The sequence below is a fragment of the Protopterus annectens genome, chromosome 3.part0 (assembly GCF_019279795.1).
Source record: "Protopterus annectens isolate FY-2018-M chromosome 3.part0, PAN1.0, whole genome shotgun sequence".
NCBI classification, from domain to species: Eukaryota; Metazoa; Chordata; order Ceratodontiformes; family Protopteridae; genus Protopterus; species Protopterus annectens.
Window position 1 is genome coordinate 670,593,624 of NC_056731.1, and position 22,349 is coordinate 670,615,972.

Here is a 22,349-nt window from a genome sequence, read left to right on the forward strand (position 1 = left end):
GGCCTTTAATTCCCGACCTTCCACCTCCTGGGTGATGCTGCCTTATGACCAACTTTTGGGGGTCATATCGTGGAAAGCATGGACATGTCCAGATTCAGTGGAAGCCATCCCGAGGAGGCCAGATAAGTTTATGACAGCATCTGAGGACAAGTCTTTCCTTAGTAAGGGAGTTCCAGGTGATGTTATGTTGGTAGCAGCAGCCACAAAGAAGGAATTATCTGAAACGTCTTCTAATATCCATCCTCCTAACAAGGAGTCCAGGACAATGGATAGGTACGAGAAGCATACTTTTTCTTCAGTGGCATTTACACTAAGATCACTGAATTGCCTGACTCATTTTACTTGTCTTCAGAGGGATCTCCTGAAAGAGTTAGGAGACACCCTCCAGGGTTCAGTAGCTCTGGATACCATGGATAAGGTTTCCACGCAGCTCTCCACCCTTACTTCCATAGCTAACTCCTCCATGAGGCTGATCTCATATGTGGCAGATGGAGTGAGTAGGGCAGCCACAGCAGGAATATCTCTCAGGAGACATTCGTGGATGCGTCTTTGTAATTTTACGGAATCCTTCAAGTCTTCTTTCACTAATGTTCCCTTTGATGGTTCATCTCTTTTTGGACCCCAAGTGAAAGAGACTTTGACTAGGTGCGAGCAGGAAGGGAAAGCCTTATCTGCCATCAGAGTTTGTTTCTCTCTCTCATTCAGACCCTATCCCAAGGGCAATACAGGAGGGAAAATGTGGTTATGCAAATCCCAAAAAGGTTTCCCTCAGGTACAAGGTCAACCCTCCTCTAGAGGCAAAGAGGAAGTATATAATGGAAGATGCCACCCTCGCAGCAGAGGAGGTCCTCAACATCAGAGAAACAGAGAAACTTTCTCTGATCATCCCTTCCATTGACCCTGAAGGGTTGCCCAAACTGTCCATCTCTGGAGGCAGTCGGGGGGGTCGTCTATCCCTGTACCCCATTGCCTGGCTAACTATCACTCAAGATCGTTGGGTACACACAATAATATCCAGAGGTTACCTAATTCCCTTTTTTTCCAAACCCCCAACAAACTGGTCTCTACCAGATGTACCACCCATCCAACTAGACCATGCAACATCAGAGGCCATCTCATTGCTGCAAAAAAGAATCATCCAAGAAGTCCCCACAGAGCAAGTAGGATCCAGAAGTTACTCTCAATTCTTTTTAGTTCCAAAAAAGACAGGGGACTGGAGGTCAATTCTATATCTCATCAGGCTCAACAAGCATGTAAGAAAATCGAAGTTCCGAATGGTCACGCTGCAATCGATATTTCCCTTTATCAGGAAAGACAACTGGATGTGCTTAATCGATCTCCAGGATGTGTACTGCCACATCAAAATGGACATTTGCTCCAGGAGACAATTACGCTTCTGGCTGGGAGCCAGTCATTTTCAGTTCAGAACACTGCCCTTTGGCTTCACTACAGCTCTCAGAGTGTTTACCAAATACATGGCAGTGGTAACAGCTCACCTGAGACATCAAGGATTCCAGGTGTGTCAGTACCTAGATGACTGGCCCCTCACTGCTACCACCAAGAATCAACTCATAAGGACCAGGGACGAGACTCTATCCTTGTGCGCCAGTCTAGGCATCACTGTCAACCTGCAAAAGTCAGCCTTATCTCCCTTGCAGCACATTGTATATTTAGGCTCAGAAAGAGACATAACCTCCATGTCAGTAAGGCTAACACAGGAAAGAGTGGAATCTCTACACAGTCAGGTCAGATCCTTGCTAAACAAACAAAGAGTTCAGGCCAGAGTAGTCCTTTAAGCCCTAGGGACTATGGTGTCCACCATCCTATTAGTCCCTCTTGCTCGGCTACACATGAGGATTCTCCAGTGGCTGCTATTTGCACAATGGTCGATGCAAGATGTTCCATTGTCTCACCAGATATTGATAACAAACGCATGCAGAAAGGATCTAACATGGTGGTTACACACAAAACAACTTATCCTAGGTCGTCCACTTGTTCCTCCCCAAGAGAGAGCAGTTTTGACCATGAACGCTTCCCAGATAGGGTGGGGGGTGGGGGGGGATTATCTGGGAATGACAGTTCAAGGTATTCGGCAGAACCATGAGAACCACTTGCACATCAATGTTCTGGAGATGGGAATGGTGCTGTATGAATTACAAGCACTTCACAGCTCCCTTCCCACCAGGACGATTGCAATTCAGTCAGACAACATGTCTGTCGTGTGGTACATAAACAAGCAAGGGGGAACCAAGTCTTACCCACTTTGCCGAGAGGCCTTAAGAGTTTGGAAATGGAGATGGATACTCAACGCTTCCTGATAGCAATGCATATCCTGGGGAAATCCAACATAATAGCAGACAAACTCAGCCGAGCAATTCTGATGCCTCATGAGTGGTCTCTGAATCCACTGGTTGAGAAAGAGATCTTTCACTGATGGGGCCAGCCTTGCTGCGATCTATTTGCCACTCACCTGAATACCAAATGCAGCAGCTACTTTGCCCTCATTCCAAATCCGGGGATGTCACCTAGGGATGCTCTAGTTCATGATTAGCCCTGGGACTTCTTTATACCTTTCTTCCTTTTCCACTCACCCCCAAAGTAATACAGAAAGCAAGATAGTTGAGGAGTTCCTTGATCCTCATTTCTCCTTACTAGCCTCAACAAGTTTGGTTTCCCTTCCTGTGGCCCTACCTCTTGGAGGAACCATGGATTCTGCACCCATCTCCAGATCTCCTGATTCATCAATTGGGACAGTTCCATGCCTCATCCACACCCTCAAATTGACAGCATGACTGCTTCAGTTCCACAAATAGCCAGGTGTATTTCTCTATCCCCTGCAGTTAAACACATTCTAATTTCATCCCAAAAACCTTCAACTCAGAAACTATATTCCAGCAAATGGAAAAGGTTTTCCCTTTGGGCTACGAATCGGGGCTTAGATCCATATAAGGCTCCTTTAGATTCTATTTTATCCTTCCTAGCGGCAATTTTTCATGAAGGAGCGGCAGCTGCTACAGTTAGAGTTCAATTAGCTGCTATTACCAATTTCCACTTTAGTTTCATGGGAAATCCAATCATGCAACACTCCTTGTGTAAAACTTTCTTAAAAGGAGTTCTTCTTCTCAGCCCCCCAATAAAACAACCATTAGAACCCTGGGACTTAAACTTAGTCCTCTCATCTTTGCTGTCTGCATCCTTTGAGCCATCCTCATCATCAGATCTAAAATTGTTATCATGAAAAACTTTATTCTTAGTAGCCATAACATTTGCTAGGAGAGTTTCAGAACTACAAGCTCTAACTATTCGACCTCCTTACATTATTTTTCACAAGGATAGAGTCTCTCTCAGGAAAAACCCTTCCTTACTTCCCAAAGTATGCTCAGATCACAATCTGAATACCACCATTGAGCTACCTGTGTTCTTTTCAAACCACTCTAATAAATCAGAGTATAGACTACACCAGCTAGATGTTCACAGAACACTCAAGTTTTATATACACAGGACTAAGAATTCAGGAAATCTGATCAACTTTTTGTTTCCTTTTCTGACAAAAGGAAAGGCTTGCCTGTTTCTAAGATTACTCTTTCAAAATGGCTTTCGGATTGCATATCCTTTGCTTATCAACAAGCTGGTAGACAATTACCTGTCAAAGTTAAAGGTCACTCTACTAGGGCTGTAGCTACTTCATGTGCCTTTAGATCTAGGCTCCCAATTGATGCTATTTGTGCAGCAGCTACTTGGGCAAGACCACATACATTTGTCATTCATTACAAATTGGGTTTGGCCTCCCAGAACAGGTCATCCTTTGGGTCCACTGTGCTGAAGTGTCTCTTTGCTTGAGCCACCTGGGATAAAGGTGCTAGGGGCGATGTCCCATCCAGCAAGAATTATGGTGAGATAGGACTACATAACATATAGAAGTTATGTACTTATCATAACGTTCCATGTTTGTAGTCCATCTCGCTTATATTCTTGCATCCCTCCCTTCAACCCCCTTCCTGTTTCTGAGGGATCTGGTGGACCATTCTGGTGCTACCCAACATTGTTCTTCTTGTTGTCCACCTGGAATGGATTATATTTCCAATCCTTTGCTGTATTTATACAGCTCTTATATTGCTCTTACCTGATAGGTATTTATTGCTTTCTTGCAAACTAGATCTGGGGATTTGCCGTGAGGCACCATGGGATAAGGGCTAGCCTCAAGCCAGTTAAAGCTCTCGAGCATTAGTACTGGCCGATTTGGAGCCAAATATTAGCTCCAAACCCATCCATCAAGAATTTAGGCTAGATGGACTACACACATGGAATGTTATGGTGAGTACATAACTTCTTTTTTATCAGCTGAGCATAATGGCCTGGGGACACTATGAGGGATGAGAATATTTTTGAGGGCAGGGGTGTTATCAGGTTGATGGAGTATTTTATGCACTACTATAAGTTAATTGAACTGTAGAAGGGTAGGATACTCTAGCCATCCCAGTGCTTTGAGGTTCTGGCAATGGTGGGTCCTAAAGGCCATGCCTGTAGTGAATCTGACTATATGATTGTAACTTCCTGATAATTTGTTGAGATCAGTTTTGGATAGGTTGGTGAGTAGAGGGGAGACAAACATAAGGGTAGAGTGGAGGTGTGATCTTGTAATAGCTACCCTAGCTAGTGGGGGTGAGGAAAGGTTTGGATCTGTACAGGGTGCCAAGTTTTTTGTTGACAGACTTAATAGTGTGATTGACATGTTTATCAGTTTTAAGATTGTTGTCTATTATTATGCCTAGAAGCTTTGTATGGTCATCAGGGGAGATAATGGTGTCACTGCTAGATTTGATGTTGAAGAAAGGAGGAGAAATTCTACGGTTAGGAGAGAAAAGTAGTGGCTTGGTTTTGTTAGGATTTTGAAGCAGATGGCAATTAGCTAGCCATGTTTTTACTGTGCTGAAAGTGGTCTGGCTGAGGGTTAGAAGTTGTGTAGGCTAGGAGGCGGAGCATAATAGCATTGAGTACTCTATGTATTGGATGCAGGTGGCTCCTGGGTTGGTGGTGTGCAGATCATTGATAAAGATAGAGAAAAGAAGGGGACCTAGTATGGACCCTTGTGGGACACCTAGGGTTAGAGGACGTTGGGATGACAGCTTGCTCTGCCATAAGACAGCCTGCTGTCTACCGTTTAGGTAGGAGTGAAACCATTGTATTGTGTGTTGGTCTAAACCGATGGTTTGTAGGGTATTGAGCAGTAGCTGATGGTTAACCATATCGAAAGCTTTTGAGAGATCTAGGAAGAGTGCTGAATATAGTTTGTTGTTGTTATGATGAAGATTGATGACTTTAGAGAAAGATACAAGAGCTGTGATGGTACTGTGGAATGGCCTAAAGCCATGCTGACAGTTGGCGAGCTTTCCGTTTTGAATAAGAAAGTGCATGATTTGTTAGTGTATGCATCTTTCCATGATTTTAGCTAGTGGTGAAAGAATGGCTATAGGTCTAAAGTTAGATAATTCTATGGAACTTCCTCCTTTATGGAGAGGTATAATGTGATATTTTCCATATTGCTGGGATGGATCCTTCTGAGATGGATCTGTTTATCAGAATAGAAATGGGAAGTGCTATGGCATAAGCTGCTTTTTGAAGATATTCAGCTGGGAGGTGGTCGGTAGCTAGTGCAGTAGGTTTTAACTTTTTGAGTAAGGTCCGGATCAAGTTGGTAGGTATGGTTTGAAAGGTAAAGGTGGGTTGGCTGCTGGGTGGATCATTTCTAGATGTGCCAGAGCTGGTGTTTGTGTCCAATGGAGTGAGATGGATAGCTAGAGACTGGATAGTTTCAGTAAAGAAGTTGAAGCTGTTTGCAATTTCAACACGGGATTTATCAAGGGCAGATGATGGGGTAGGAGTGGCGGAATGGCCTGGGTGGAGAAGATTGTTAATACCAGCCCAGAACTTTTGAGGTTTTAGCTGATATTTTTGTTGTAGGAGGGCGTAGTGATTTTTGTGTATCATGTTCACCAGCCTTTAAACTACATAAGACATTTCTCAATAAATTGTTGCAGATGTGAATGAACACATCCTTTCCTCCAAAGTAGCAGGGAAGAGAACCACCACAAGACATTTTTCAATAAATTGCTTGCACATGTTGACGAACACATCCTTTTCCCCAAAATAGCATGGAAAAGAACCACCACCATGCATAGCTTCAATGACACCAAACACTCCTCCAAAGTGCTAGGAGCCATTGATAACACACATGTTGCAATAAAGGCACAAATCAGTACTTGCAGCTTGTGGTACATTAAGGAGAAGGGCAAGCATTCCATTACCTTTCTGGTAGTGTGCAGAGTATAGGGGCTCATAATCAATGTGTCTATATAGCACCACGGCAATGCCATGTTTTCTACATATGGCATAACAGTCAGCTATATTATTGATTACTGCACATGGGTATTTCACAGGTCCAGCTAGCAGGTAGATTCAGGCACAGTGGTGCACCCACACGTCCAAAGCCACAGACAATATGTGGACCTATTTTGTGCCTTCTTATGATTGTATTATGTAGCAGGTGATGCAGTATACTGCTGGGGGCCTTGGATGAGGACACCTTAATAGATCACAAAACATGGCCAAATACCAATGTAACATTGCAATGCACAAACCACAAAAATATCTGAGTAAGTGTTTCATCTGCCGAAAACCCAATTCTACTACACAAATGCATGCAGGGTGCAATAAAGTATGCTCCTGGTACTGCAAGTTGATTATACCATGGTACCTATTATGTGTATGAGTATGAGCAAAGCAGGTAGCCCAGCCATCTGTCCCATTTGGTAGATATTGCAGCAAACCATTTGTGACAAATGTAGCAAGCAACTTGCTACATTTTTTATTTTGTTTGTCTTCATTTGAAGAGCTGAGAGCGTAAGACACCAGATCAGGGAACTGCACCAGGTGTTAGGTGAGCCAGCCATGACTCTACATAGGCGAGCACTCACAAATGTGCATATGTGACACAGAGTCATGGGCTATGCTGATAGGGTTTGCATGTGAGGGTCATCAGTGCCTTAGTGCAGTAAAAACAACAGAGTTCAGGAACCTTTTTGATGGCACTACTGCCAGATGAAAAATAGGAGGAGAAGAGAACTTTGTGTCATATCCCTGTGAAGTGAAAATACAGGAAAAAGTGCTTAGTTAACTTGCATCATATTAGGTGGATGAGTATACAAACCTTTATCCAGCTGCACAGTCTAGTGGTATACTGTATTAACTATAACACTGTAAAACATGATTATTTCCATTTCAGACTATTAAAAACATTAACAGAGTCCGAAAGAGTTGTTCTGTATCAATAGGTAAAGCACTGTAGTTAATCATGACTTCCAGCATGTATCCCAGTAGGTCCAGGCTTCCTCAAGCCTATATGAATACCACCTGTATCAGATGCATCAAGCCCAGTACAAAGGGTTCCAGTCTATCTGAAAGTTGCTTTATCTGTTAATAAATCAGTGAAAATAGGGTAACTTCCTACTCAGGTGACATGTTTCTGTGATTTTGGAACTGCCTTTATAATGGTCTCCCTAAAGGGTTCTTTAAAAGCAACAGTTTTACTCATACACCCTGCCAGTTGCTACACTGTAGTACTCTTGAGGATGTACATGCACTCCAGGGGATCTTTTCATATCCTAGTTCCAATTTTTAACTTCTGGCAAGCAAACTAAGGTCTTAAGACTTCTTTCTCTAACTGTGCTGGCTCTGGAATGTCTAATTCAATGGGGCCACGTTATAATTTCATCCTTCACTGGGGTAGAGTTTTCTATACACTCTGAATACACTTCAATATAAAAACTTAACACTCTTATAATGTCTTGAAAATCATGCACCAGGATAATATCCTTTCTGTCTAAAGACAGGACTGGCCTGACCACCGATCTATGCACTAAATAGTTTGCCTATGCTATTCTGTTTTTTGCCATACCATCAAAAGCTGATCTATTGGTCTTAGTATAGCCATCTAAATGGATTGCTTATGGAACAGACCACACTTGTGTTTCAGATATTTGACCTTATGTTGCCTCGTGAACTTTACACTGGCTGGAGCTTGTTTTGTAATAATCATTACTCTTGTCTTAACCTCACCACCTCACATATTTTCTGCCTTTAAGAAGAAACCCGTCAGCCAACAGAAATGTTTTTATTATTCCCTTACAGTCATATTTTCTGCCTTTTATGAACCAACCTCACAGCCATCAGAAATCTCTTATCACTGCCTAACAGCCTAATCTTATTTCTGAAGCGGGTTCATTATTAAGGTTCGCCTGTCTACTTCATATTATATGTTAGCCTTGCAACTTGAAGCAACTTAATACTATAGTTCCAGGGTGTAATGCTTTACCTATTATCATCACGAGACATAAAAATAGAGATATGGAAAACAGTCCAAGAAAAAAGAGAACACTACTCTCGCAACCATTCATTTTTGACCTAAGAAGAACAAAAGGAAACTGTCTAGTTAGTTTCTTAGGGTTACATTTCCAAACCAGAAGGCATAAATATATACCAGTCATGCTGTTTTACCCAAATATCATGTATGGCTGCAGTGTCCATCCTACTACATATTTGCCTCTGTGGCACTTTCTGATGACACTCCATATGATCTGCCAACCTAAATTCACTGCAGTTAACACCAGGTAGAAATTATCCTTCCCACATCACTTGAGTACTTTGAGATAGATGAGTCAGCTCTTAATTATGTTCTTCCAGCTGTAATGACCTTATAGACTGGGTTACATTCACACTTGGTCCATAATCATTTATGAGGCCATCTTCATCCATAGCACCTCCATCATAGTCACTAATCCTTCCTGTTTTCTACTGAGTAAATGGCTGCAGGGTTTGTTCTTTATGTTTTGGAAGTTAAAGCCTTGTGTATCAGAGGAGCACCCCTTGATAAGTTACTTGCACAGAGATATACAGCTTTCCCTAATCAGCTTAACTTTATATCCATGGCTTTATAATTACATTTTGAATAACTATATACAATATGTACACCAGCCTGACATCAATAATAGTTTTAGTTGTAAACAATTAATATATGGATATAACAATCTGTTCATCAGAGAATATCAGTACATTGATATAAGGTATCAATCAATAACAAAACTTTTTTATAGGTTCATAGGTTGATACTAGGCTATCGGCCCAAGGATCTATACAAGCCTAGCCATAGCAATTCCCTGGCTATTTCTTCTCACAGTATTTACTTCCCTGGACCCCTGTCTAGCAGGGTGACTGAAGTGATCTACGGGGTGAATTTCCTATCTCCCACCCAATCATCAAGGTTCCTTTTGAAGAGGGCCAAAGAGGCGCTCGGCTTGACATGTATGGGCAGTCTATTCCAGAGTCTGTGGAGTCTCTGAGTCAGGAACCCATCCCTCCAGCATGTTTTGTTCATTGTGATGACAAGGTTTAGATCCCTGGAGCATGTGTCTCTGAGGGATTGGGAATTCTTTAAGTGTAGCATGTCCAACAACTCTGGGTTTGACATGGTTTTGTATGTTAAGCAGAGATCGCCTCTGAGTAGGTGATATGTGACATTGTATAGGTGGAGTTTTTTTTTAGATAGTCAGCATAAGTCACCTGCTTTAGGCCTGTGATTCTTTTAGTGAGATATTTCTGCAGCCTTTCCAGTTGTTGCAGATGTCTTGAGAGGTACATACCAAACAAGGTGTTGTATTCTATAATGGGTCTAATGAGGGATGAGTACAGTGGGACAATGACCTCCTTTTTTCTGAATGAAAAGCCCTTAGTGATGAGGTGTGCCACATAGAAGGATTTCCTGACTGTTGTGGCGATGTGGTTATCGAAGGTGAGACCACTGTCCACCTGTGTCACTAAGTCTCATCACACTTTCGGTGTTTAGTGTACTGCCACCTATGTGGTAATTCACGGGTACAAGTTTTTTCCCAAATGGGATAACTATACATTTCTTGGCATTAAGCTTGAGCCCATAGCTCTGGCACCAAACATCTGTTTCTGTAAGGCCCTTTTGTAGAATATCCACATAATTTGAGGATTCAATAATGGCTCCCAGTTTGCAGTCATCTGTGAACTTTGTTAGCCAGAGTCCCTTAGTGTTGGCCTGTACTTCAGAGAAGTAGATGCCAAACAAGAGCGGTCCCAGGACTGAACCCTAAGGTACTCCAATTGTCACTTGTCTGGAGCTGGATTTGGAGTCAGCTACTTTTACAGTGTGGGTTCTGTTAGTAAGCCAGTTGGCAACCCACCGAGTGATGTAGGGATTAATGCCCAACTTAGTAAGTTTATCTATGATTCCAGAGTGGGCGATAGTGTCAAAGGCCTTGGTGAGGTCCAGATAGGCTGTGTAGACCACCTTATCCATGTCCATGGCTCTGGACACTGATTTGAAGAAATCAATCAGGTTCAGGAGACAAGATCAGCCCTTCTTGAACCCAAACTGTGTGGGGTCCAGTGTTTGAAGGTTGCCAATGTCTTTGGTTATAAGTTCCATGATAATACTTTCCATGGCCTTGCAGATCAGGATCATCAGACTGATGCAGCAGTAGCTCCCAGGATCCAAGGTGGATCCTCCCTTGTGGAGTGGGATAACTGTAACTGTGTGCCACTCAGTGGGCACAAAGACTGAGGTGAGGCTATGATTAAACATGAAACGTAGGTGAGGTGTCATTCATTTTGTAGTTCATGTAGTACACAGCTTGGGATGTCATCTGGTCCCTTGGATGCTGTTTTCTTAGCTTTGGAGAGTGCATTTTTTTTACCTTTGTGGCTGTTATTACCAGAATTTGGCAATATTTCGGTATTGAGATGGACCCTTTAGGGGGAGAGAGGGGGGTGAAGTTTGCACTGAATCGATCTGCCAGGATATTGGCAATATCCTTGGGATCAGTATATTTAATGCCATTCTGTTGTAGCTCAGAGCAGATCTGAGCATTGCCATTTAGATTCTTGACATAGCTATAGAATGCCTTGTGGTTGTCTTTGGAATCTTTGGCAATTTTATTTTTGTAACTAGCTCTGGAGGATTTTATGAGGGATCTCAGCTTCTTACTGAGGCTGGTAAGGGAGTTTTTTGCATCCTGGGATTTTCCTTTTTTCTGCAACAGTTTCTTCCTTTTGTTGTAAAGTTTGTTTATGTCAAGGGACCACTAGATTGGCTTCCTTTTTTTGGAGGAGAGCATCTTGGTTATATTGGGGATGGCACGAGTCATGCATGAGTGGATGTGCTCGTAGTGCCTTAGTGTAGGATTCAGCAGTCAAACTTTCAGTTCTTGTCTGCATGGGTGTCATGAAGTTTGTCACTTCTGACTTGAGTAGCATGAAGTTGGCTTTGGAGAAGTTTTTTGCGGAGGTTTTCTTACTGGAGGGTGGGGGTGGGGGTGGGATGTGTATGTCAAGGGTGATTAGATTATGGTCAGACCTGACCAACGAGGGTGTGACCATAGATGTGGATCATCGATTTCCCATGTTGGAAATTACCAGGTGTAGGATAGTGGAGCCCCTAGTGGGACTAAGGATTAGTTGATCCAGGGGGTTGGAATTTATGAATTGCAAGAATCGTTGGGCAAAGGTGTTGGTACATGAGTAGTTTTCCCGGTTAATGGCAGGGTAGTTGAAATCACCCAGTATTGGGGTGATTGGTTGTATCATAATATTTTACAGTATGTTTAGAAAGGTGTAGTAAGAATCTTGGGGCATGGTGGGGGATCTGTAGCAAGCTACAATTTGGATTGCAGTCTCATCTAGTTGCACCTGGAGAATTTCAGACGCATTGTATTGGGCAACTAGCCTGTTGTTTTGAATATCCTTGGTGAATATGGACACTCCTCCACCTTTAATGTTTCGGTCCTGATTTGGTGACCGAAAAGTGTGGTAAGAGTTGTAGCCTGGTATTGCAGGGGTGCTTTCTGGAGCCTTGAACCAGGTCTCAGTTACTGCACAGATATCGATGTTCTCCATTTTTAGGAGTGCCTTGAGAGAGTGCATTTTGAGGTGTAGACTTCTACCATTGAGTAGCATTACCTTCAGATTTTGCATGCTTGTACCTGTTATGATGGTGGTTTTGTCCTTTGAACTTTGCCTAAAAAAGGCACTATAGGGGATTATTGACCAATGACCTTGGAAAAATCCTTAACTCCTTAATTTTTGTTTCCATCAAAACTGAGCACTTCAGTAGAGTCCCAAAATCTTCCAAAGTTGGTGTTATGTTTGAGTTCCATCTTTTGGTTATATATTTCCTTGAAATTGCAAGTATTGGCCATAACAGGTACATATTTGTTTTGTTCAGATGCGGACCTTCATTCACATTCAAAAGGATCAGTGCTTTAGATAAGATAAAGGAATCATTAAACAAAGCTTGTAAAAATGTATTAATTCAATTCCAATATGGTTTAATTTTAGTACAGTCATAAAAAAATTGATTCCAATCTGCTCTATGTGTCTGTTCACATCTCCAACATATTCTGTTTGTGGAGGAACTGAACTTATTAATTTTATCTGGGGTTAAAGAAGTTCTGTGTATATATTTCCAATTAAAGATTTTTCAATATTGTGTATGGGAAGTGTAATTAACTGACAGCAAAATGTTTACTTTGGTTTCTTCATTTAGTTGTAATGAATGACCTTTTGAAATGTATTGCCAATAAGAAGCTTTAGGAGTTGTTTTATATTTTATTAGTTTTTTATATAGGTAGGATACACTGTTTATTTTGTTATGATCATTATATATAGTTCAATATAAGTGACTAATGAGTTTTGGTATAGCTTTACAAGAAGAACTATTAATTATTTTACATAATTCTTGGGTGTACATTAGAATGCTTTGTAGAGTCAACCAATGTTGTTTTTATCTCTTGTATGTCTAAAACTTCTCTTTAGTGTATTGTAACCAACAGAAAATGTTATTTTGTTCCCAAGAAGTGATTACTTCTATATATATATTTTATGGAGATAGTCCTTTGTTACGGTGAAAGGTACTAAAAGGTCAATCCAAAGCTTTAGGTCCATATTAGCATTTATAAGTTTCCTAAATGAATTAATGTAATTAATCAAGTGTGTTTTAGTAGGTTTTGCTATATTGTATTGCATGCAGATACTTAGTAGGTACCAAGGTTTATTAGCTTTATATAATTTTGGAAACTTGTTTAAAAAAGTAAACTCATTTATTGATATAACATTTAGTAGTTCCTTCCCATTGGTAAAGTGATTGGTATTTATCCAGTCTATAATAGTTTTGGATATGGATGCCTTTATATATGTTTCTATATCTGGAAAAGTTAATCCTCCTAGCTTCCATGGTCTAATATGATGGGATAAGGCAATCCTATTTCTCCTAGGGAACCATAAAAATTTTAATACAGATGAAGTAATTTCTTTGAAAACACATCTTTCAGGAAGCAACTGAATAGCTACAGCCATATACAAAATCTTGGGTAGTAAAGCCATTTTTATTAATTGTAGTCTGTCTTCAAAAGTTAATAGTATTTTATTCCCTCTATCAATACAAATTTTCATTGTATTAATGATATTGCTGTAATTTATTGATGTTATCTAATTTAGATCTTTACATAACACTATTCCTAAGTACTTTAGAGTAGATTCTTGTTTCCCTATAATATGGTTTTCTTTAACCTGTTCTTCTTTTTTTTATTTAAGAATAAAAATTGAGATTTTGATCTATTAATGTGAAGACCTGAAATCAAATAAAATTTCTCAATCGCTACATCCAAATCCTCTAAGGACTCTTTAGAATTAATTAAGCTTAACAATATGTTATTGACAAAAAGCATTATTTTCGAATTATATTTATTATATACATCAACCCCTTTTATTTTTAGATTATTGCATATTCTTTCTGCAAATACTTCAATGGCTAAAGCGAAAAGAATAGGCGACAGAGGACAGCCTTGATTAGTCTCCTTTGTTATACAAATAGATTCTGATGTGAATGACCTAATTTAACATAGGCTAAAATGTTTATATATATATATATATATATATATATATATATATATATATATATATATATATATATATATATAAGTAAATATCCTTTTGATATTGTCGTGTGTGTGTCTATTTTATATAAATCCCATTTGGTCATTATTTATCTTGATTCTATTAGCTAAAATTGACATGAATATCTTGTAATCATTATTCAGGAATGATATGGGCCTATATGAGGATACATAAATTTGGTGTTTTATCCTCTTTTAGAATTGGAGTAATTAAAGAATATTTCCAAGAGGGTGGTATTATGCATCTGATTGAACTTCTTTTAAAGTTTTATGGAGAAGGGAGATTATCATTGGAGGGTAACGTTTATATAATTCCATGGTGATTCTGTCTATTCCTGGTGCTTTGTTAGTCTTACCTTCTTTAATTATGTCAATAGGCTTTTGTAAATTAATTAGTATCTAAGTTTAGTTGGTCAGTATGAGAGTTCTCTTTTTTAAAGTGCTCCATGTAGTGATATCTGAATGCATCAAGAATATCTCGTATATCTGATACTTTCTTTCCTTTCATTTTGTGATGAATGTTATTAATGTTATTAATGTTATTAATGTTATTAGCTTTGGCTTGTATTTTGATTCTTGTGGATAAGTTATGCAGATATTTGGGAGAGGTGGCTAAGGAGTTTACTTTTAATTTTTCTAAAGCTAAACTAGTTTTATGTGTTAATATTTCATTATATTTTCTATTTAACTCCTCTACTTTCTTTCTAATTGGTGGAGAGTCTTGTTTTGTTTTAGTTTTAATTGACATAAATTTGGATTGTACATCTAATAATTCCATATCCCACTATTTTATTTTTGTACCAACTAAGAGTATGTTACTGATATTTGAGTTACAGGAAACAAAAAGTTTGGTAGCTTAGATTTCAAAAAACGGGCCAACAAAACAATTACCATATCACAGAAAAGGTTATTAGATTAGTATGTGTGCTATTTCAGCTTTCTCACCACGGAAAGAAAGCAGTATTAAGTTATGCTATGCAAAACATAGCTACTTATTCACTTGTCTTTATGAGCAGTAACTACCTGGACACAATTCTCCCAGGTGGTCATTCTGTTATAAGTCCACTTCAGATAAAACAAAGTGAACTAAAATTGTTTACAAATTGATGCATGTGAGGAGGACTCATCTAAGGTTGAACATGTTCAAACAGTTTAAAAATTTCAAAATGTATTGATAGATTTATTGAGAAACCCCCCTCCAGGGATTCAATAAACTCCATGTAGGCTCCACATGAAGCCTACACAGAGTTTACATTTCTGTGTGGCGGTGCGTGGCGAGCGGTAGAGTGCACTATTGCACAATGCATATTAATGACACGTACCATGTCTACGTGAGGTTTCATGGCTGGTAACAGTGTTGCAGGTCAGGAAACCATGTATGTTAATGCATATTGCAATTTTGGCAGAGCACCTACAGCCAGCGAATTTGAGTGAAACACCACAATGATCACCAGGTCTTCACAAATAGCTGTCAATCTAATAGTGCAACACTTCTGCACAAAGGCCAACATAATTCAGCCACAATTAACCAGAAATAGGGACATATTTGAAATAGATGTTGCATGCAAATGTGGTAAAATGAAACTCAAACATACCTCTCAACCTCTTATTGCAAGAAATCTGGACAAAGACATAAATCATGGCGGACAAAGGGCACAAAATAGGGAGAGATTCTAATACTGCTCTTCAAAACTTAGAAAGGTGATAGAATAATAGGTTGTACAGTAGCATGAATTTTCTGAAGAGCATGAAGTTTTAAACTCAGATGTCTATCATCAGTTTCTGACTTCAATCTGCAATGACATGCCAATGAATTGCCAGAAAACCATGAGAAAATGATCAAAAATATGAGAGAAAAACTGGATATTCTGCACAAATCAGGACAGTTGAGAGTTATGAACTTACGTGTCTGTAATATTGACTCACATGCATACTGATATCATCCCACTGATATGTCAGAAAGCCACAAATGTGATAAGAACACATCTAGACATCCTAGTAATATCTGGACTGTGAATATCTGGAGAGGTATGAATACGAAATATATGGTCCAAACACAGAACAGGATAGTGTATCTACAGTGCAGAGTATTGTGATATCCCATTCCTGGCATCCTGCACTGAAGCTGTGTAATTGATCTGTAATGGGACATGGACTGCCATGTAAAATGAACACTCAGGGGAAGTGTGTGCATTGAATAGGGGCACACATATTAATTGTAGTAATGAACAGAGGGAAAGAGGGCAGGTAAAACTACTCAATGTACATCAGACAAGGCATGTAAATGGAAGATGGTTCTAGCAGCGGCACCAATCACATATGTATATGGTACAATATGGACTGTACACTGAAAATGTGTTTTATGTGACTGTCACACAAGGTTAACATAACAATGGGGAGGACATTTTTCAGGGATCTCACATACTACTGGGGTAGGGTGCATATTGTGAAGCTGTGCAAACAGATATGCCTGAATATGAGTGTACTCTCAGCAGAGGTCTCCAGCAAGGTGGGCACAGGTAAACGCTCTTGGAAAAAATTACAAGAACCAACCACAATCATGGACAGTATCAGAATAATGCCACCAGTAATCCCTTACCTCTGGCATAACATATGGGATTTACAGTGGTAAGATAGGAGTCTGCCCACACACACACACACACACACACACACACACACACACACACACACACACTTGAGCAACTATTATTATTCATCCACACTCTATAAGTGTAACCGCACACACTGTCTTGGCAACACTGTAACATCTGATGGAAGTGTTAGGAGGGACACTGTTATACCTGTATGCATTAATATAGGCACTACAGGCTAGCTGACTTGAGTTTATGGCATATATATATATATATATATATATATATATATATATATATATATATATATATATATAAATAAATATAGATACAGATATAGATATAGATATGGATATAGATATACATATGACACAGTCTGCATTGTCACGAATGATATACATGCCATTAATGTTGTCAAACACCTATGTATGTAATTTGTGCATAAGCAGAACAGATAGCACACATGCATATAGTGTAAAACTTGACTGGTGTTCTGCACCATCAGACAGTCATGCATATTCCACAAAAAGAATACCTAGGGATGGCCAATATGCTGTGTGACAGCACACTGTGACAAAGGTGGTATACTTCAGTTACACATCACTGGAAGATGTGTAGGGAGGTACATGAAGAATAGTGCATTGTACACAGTTATTAGTGTGATGAAGGCTGGGAAACATGAAGGTATTATGGCCTATGATGTAGATGTCCTGTACATAGCCTGTACTTGTATTACATTAAAGGGAGTAGTCTACACTGTGACCCACATGCTGGTGGATGTAACACTTACCATCTACCCCAGGACATGCGCCGCATGCCTATTGGTCTGATTTTAGGGTGTGATGTCCACATTATACTGGGGTGGTGTATTTGTTTCCTGGCTTAACAAATCCTTCCATGTTTCTTGTCAATGTAGGTGTTGTCATGGCAGCATTTTTTTTGTATGTGTTGATATTGTCTATATTATACTAATGTCACAGTTGGAGTCAATGATTGCCCATAGTCTGCAGTCCTTCAGGCAGCTATTTGGAAACAGGATGTGCATATTATCTGTCATGTCCGTCACTTAATTAATGGACAGGAAAGGGCATAGCAGACAGCTCTCATATAAGGACCTGATCACTGGACCTGAGAAAATGGTCACGTCACACAATTCAAAATAGTGAGATGCCACATGTGTTATATACTGGTCTACCCATTTGGTGATATAGCTGTTCATGGCCACATATGACTATGTTGATGGAATAACCCAGTGTGGATTTGTGTCAAATGCCTTAACCTACTCAAGTTCTGCAAGACGATACTGTTGTCATAATGCATGCCCTCAATGACTCTTTGAGGGCATCTATCAGCTATAACTGACATGATGCAGCATTAACAACTCACACAGGTCTGTTACACACAACCAGGATATTACTAATGTACATTTAGATGAGGTCCATGATGACACGTTGGTCTACCTCACACTAAAGGAGAGTCAGGATGTCTCTAGAAATGCATGCATCAGGTGTTGTTCCCCCAAACTCAGATGAATGCATTTTGATGTACATCCTTGTATGGCAATATAACATGTGTGTATGGTGTGTTGAAGTGTGTATTCAACCATATCAGGAAGGTGTATGTGCTGAGTCATGCCTTAGGTGATCTGTGATGTCGTCACAGGTCATTGCTTCCATGTGATAGGCCTGGATGAAGGTAAGACAGTGCATGATTTCGCCTAGGGTTCTGACACAATCCCCCATGCAAGTGTCATTGAGAAACACTACCAGCTGGGGATTAACCTTTACATCAGTAGATGGGTAACCAATTCGCTCACCGACAGAGCATACACTGTGAAAGTTGGTGAATCAACCTGTGCCAGTAGACCTCTCACCACTGACAAACCTTAGGGATCTGTGCTTGGCCTTTCACTGTTTGGACTCTATTTCTCAACAGTTCAGGCTAAAGTATATGGCCTTTGGATTACCAAGTTTGCTGATTCATGCATATTGGGTACAATCATTGAGTCCGCCATTGATGATAACACAGAACAAGAGGAGCTAACACAGACAAATAAATGGTGACAATGGCACATTATCTACAAATAAATGCAGAAATGTGTCTTTTATTATGTTGTCCATCTGAAAATTGGAATATCATGTTAATCACAGCACTGACAACAGTCCTGCTATGCTGAAATCCAATGATGCAAGCACTGGGAACACATGTAGATAGCAATCTGAACTTCGACAACCAAGTGCCCAAACTGGTATTCAAAGGCTATTTCGTGCACATTATAAGTCATGCCATCATATTCAGATCTTCAGATTGTATGACAGCACTGTACTCAAAACTCATCAGAACACTGATAGAGTATAAGGTCTGTTTTGTATGTACCTCACCAGACACATGCAGCAGTTGAAGATACCACAGGGTTTTCTCAGCAAGATAACACTGGGCCTACAAGCCATACCATGATGTATGTGGATAGATTAAAAGCCATGTCACTGTAATCTACTTGCGTAGGAGGATGTGGCTTCTGCCTGGCCTCCAGGCCAGCTTTTGACCATGCCCTGGAGGAAGTACTACATATCCAAAAATCTTATATAGCTGATGACATCAGCAGTGTCTGTTTAAGAGAATATGGTAAGAACGGTGTCACACATGCTGGTGTAAATTTCTTTCTCTAATGTCAAGCAAAAACTCACACACACAACACACACACACACACACACACACACACACACACACACACACACACACACACACGCGCACACACACACACGTGCGCGTGCGCACACACACACATACACACACACATACAGTTGACTGCAGTGAGAATAGAACCCCCTATCTATCTAAGTACATAGACTACAGAACTCAGTACATTACACAACAGACATGACACAAATCTGACTTGGAGTGTCTCAGTCAACACTTTATAGTTGATGACTTAAGCAGTGTCTGTTGAGGAGAATACAACAGTGTCCCACATGCTGGTGTAAAATTCTCTCTGTAATGTCAAGCATCAGCTCACACACACACACACACACACACACACACACACACACACACACACACACACACACACACACAGATGACTGCAGTGAGAATAGAACCACTACCTATCTATATACACAGACAGTAAAACTCAGAACTTATTTATTTATTTATTTATTGACATTTGTTAACCAGGTTAGTCCAACTGGGATTGTGGACCATTTTCAGTGGAGATCCGAGGAGAAAAGCTCCAAATAGTACAATATATCATAGCAGTAGGGAACAAATAAAAACACTATATCATTATTGTAGGAAAAAAATATAAACAAAAGTAACAAGTATAATACTTATAGTGAAAACAAAAATTGTAAACACTTTTTTTTTTCTTTTCTCAGGGCAATTCTATGCTACTGTACTTGAGAGGGGAAAGTACAGAGTGTAAGTAGGATCAACTGTGAGAGAAATGAATGGGGAAGAGGGAGCTAAATAGGGTCATGGCAGTGGCAGGTTCTGGAATAGAGTAGATGTGTTTTTAGCTTGTTTTTAAACAATGAGTTGTGAGAAATTGAGTGTATGTCAAGGGGAAGTTCTTCTAGGCATGGGTTACAGAGTATTTATAGAGTAGTTTACCTACTGACTTATTTAGGTGGTAAATATCAAGCAACTATTGATTAGAAGTGTGGAGGGGTTGGGATGGGGTGTAGATAGAGACTAGGGGAGATAGAGATGGACAGCAGGAAGGTTTATAGAGCATAGAGTGTAGCATGTGGAATTGGTCGAGATGTAGTAGTTGTGGAAGTTCCAGCCATTGTAGAGACTTTAAAGCAATACAATGGTGTGTATTAGGGGAGCTAGTGATGAATCTGGCTATTTTAGGGCAGGATTGTTGGAGTTTGTTTAGGGTAGTATCTTGGATATTGGTAAGAAATGGAGCAGCACAGAGGAGAGAGGGGAGGAGAAGAGCCTGATCTAGGGTGTGTCTGGCTTCAGAACTAAGGTATTTTCTGTTGCGGTATAACAGGCCTAGCTTCTGATGGGTTTTCTTTATACATTGTTGTATGTGTTGGTTGAATTTTAGTTCATCATCAGTGATGACCCCTAGGAGTTTAGTGTATGTGTCAGGTAGGATAGCTGTGTTACAGGAATTAATGACAAAGCCAGACTTATGATGAGAAAGAGAATGGGGCAGGAAAAGTAAGAGGTTTTTTTTGGGATTGAGTATCAGTAGATTTTTTTGAAAGCCATTGTTCAGTGGATAGTAGAGGTTTTTGGGTTAGGGAGCGTAGGTCAGGAATGTTGTTAGCTGTAGAAATAATTGTGGAGTCATCAGCGTATTGAATGAGAGATTACTGTTTGCAAGAGGTGAAAAGATCATTGGTAAAGCTGTTAAATAAAAGTGGTCCTAAGATGGAATCCTGTGGAACACTAATAGAGATGGGAAGGAAAGGAGATGAGGAAGAGAGCCATTTGACAGATTGTTTGCAGCCAGATAGATAGCTAGAGAACCAGGTGAGGGTGTCTGTGGATAGATGAAAACTGGCAAGTTTGGATAGAAGTAATGGATGGGAGACAGTATCAAAAACTTTGGAGAGGTCAAGGAAGAGACAGGAAGTAAGTTTATTGTTGTCCAAAGATTCTGCAATGGTGTGAGTGAAGGAGAGTAGAGCAGTAGTGGTGCTGTGATAGGGGCAAAATCCATGTTGGGTAGGGGTGAGTAAGTTGTGAATGAGAAGGTGATTAAGAAGCTGTGTGTGGATACATTTTTCTAGTATCTTGGATAGTGGAGACAGAATGGCAGTAGGTCGATAGTTGGAAGGGTCAGTGGAGTTACCACCTTTATGGAGAGGGATCATAAAGAAAGGTTTCCATAGGGTAGGAACTGTGGATTCTTGAATGGATCTATTTATTAATATTGTCACTGGGTAGGCAATTGAGTCAGCTGCAAGTCTGAGGAAGGTAGGAGTAATTTATCAGTGGAGGAAGAGCAGGGCTTTAATTTTAGTAGTAGAGATTTGATGTAAATAGTGGGAACTGGCTTAAAGGAAAATTAAGTAGTATTGGGGGAGGTGTAGGGTCAGGTAGAGAGGCAGAGTTAGGTTGAGAGGGTAGGAGATTTTGGATGGAGGAGATAAAGTGTGAATTGAGTAGGGTAGCTGTATCCTGAGGGGAAATATTTGTGTAGGGGGAGGGGTTAGGGGGACTTCCTGGGTAAAAGATGCTGTTTAGTGTTGTCCAAAATTTTCGAGGATTTTATTTATATTTATACTGGCCACAGCTTAAAATGTTTTTTGTCTATTGTAGTGTGTTTTTTAGCCAGGGTATGTAGTTGTCTGTATTTGAGAAGAAGAGGTGTTAGTTTAGATTTGGTCCAGGCTTTCCATACATTATCTCTTTGTTTCATGATGGACATATTCTCTTTAGATAGCCAGGGAGCATGATTAAATTTCACTCTGATTTTCCTGGAAGGAGCTAGGGAGTCTAGACTACTGAGTAAAAGCTATTAAAGGTACTAACACCATCATTCAGGGAGAGTTGTTTAAGTATGGACCAGTCTATGTTTTGGAGAACAGAGTTAAACTGGGAAGAATTGAATGTGGACAGTTTTTGACAGTCTTTGAAAAGGTGGGGTTTAGGAGAGTGGGAGTCATATCTCAAGATGGAGGTAGGGAGATGGTTATTAAGGGAATCTGGTAGGGTTGTGGTGTGGTGGTAGTGATGAGCGGAGTTGGTAAGTATCCAGTCAATTATG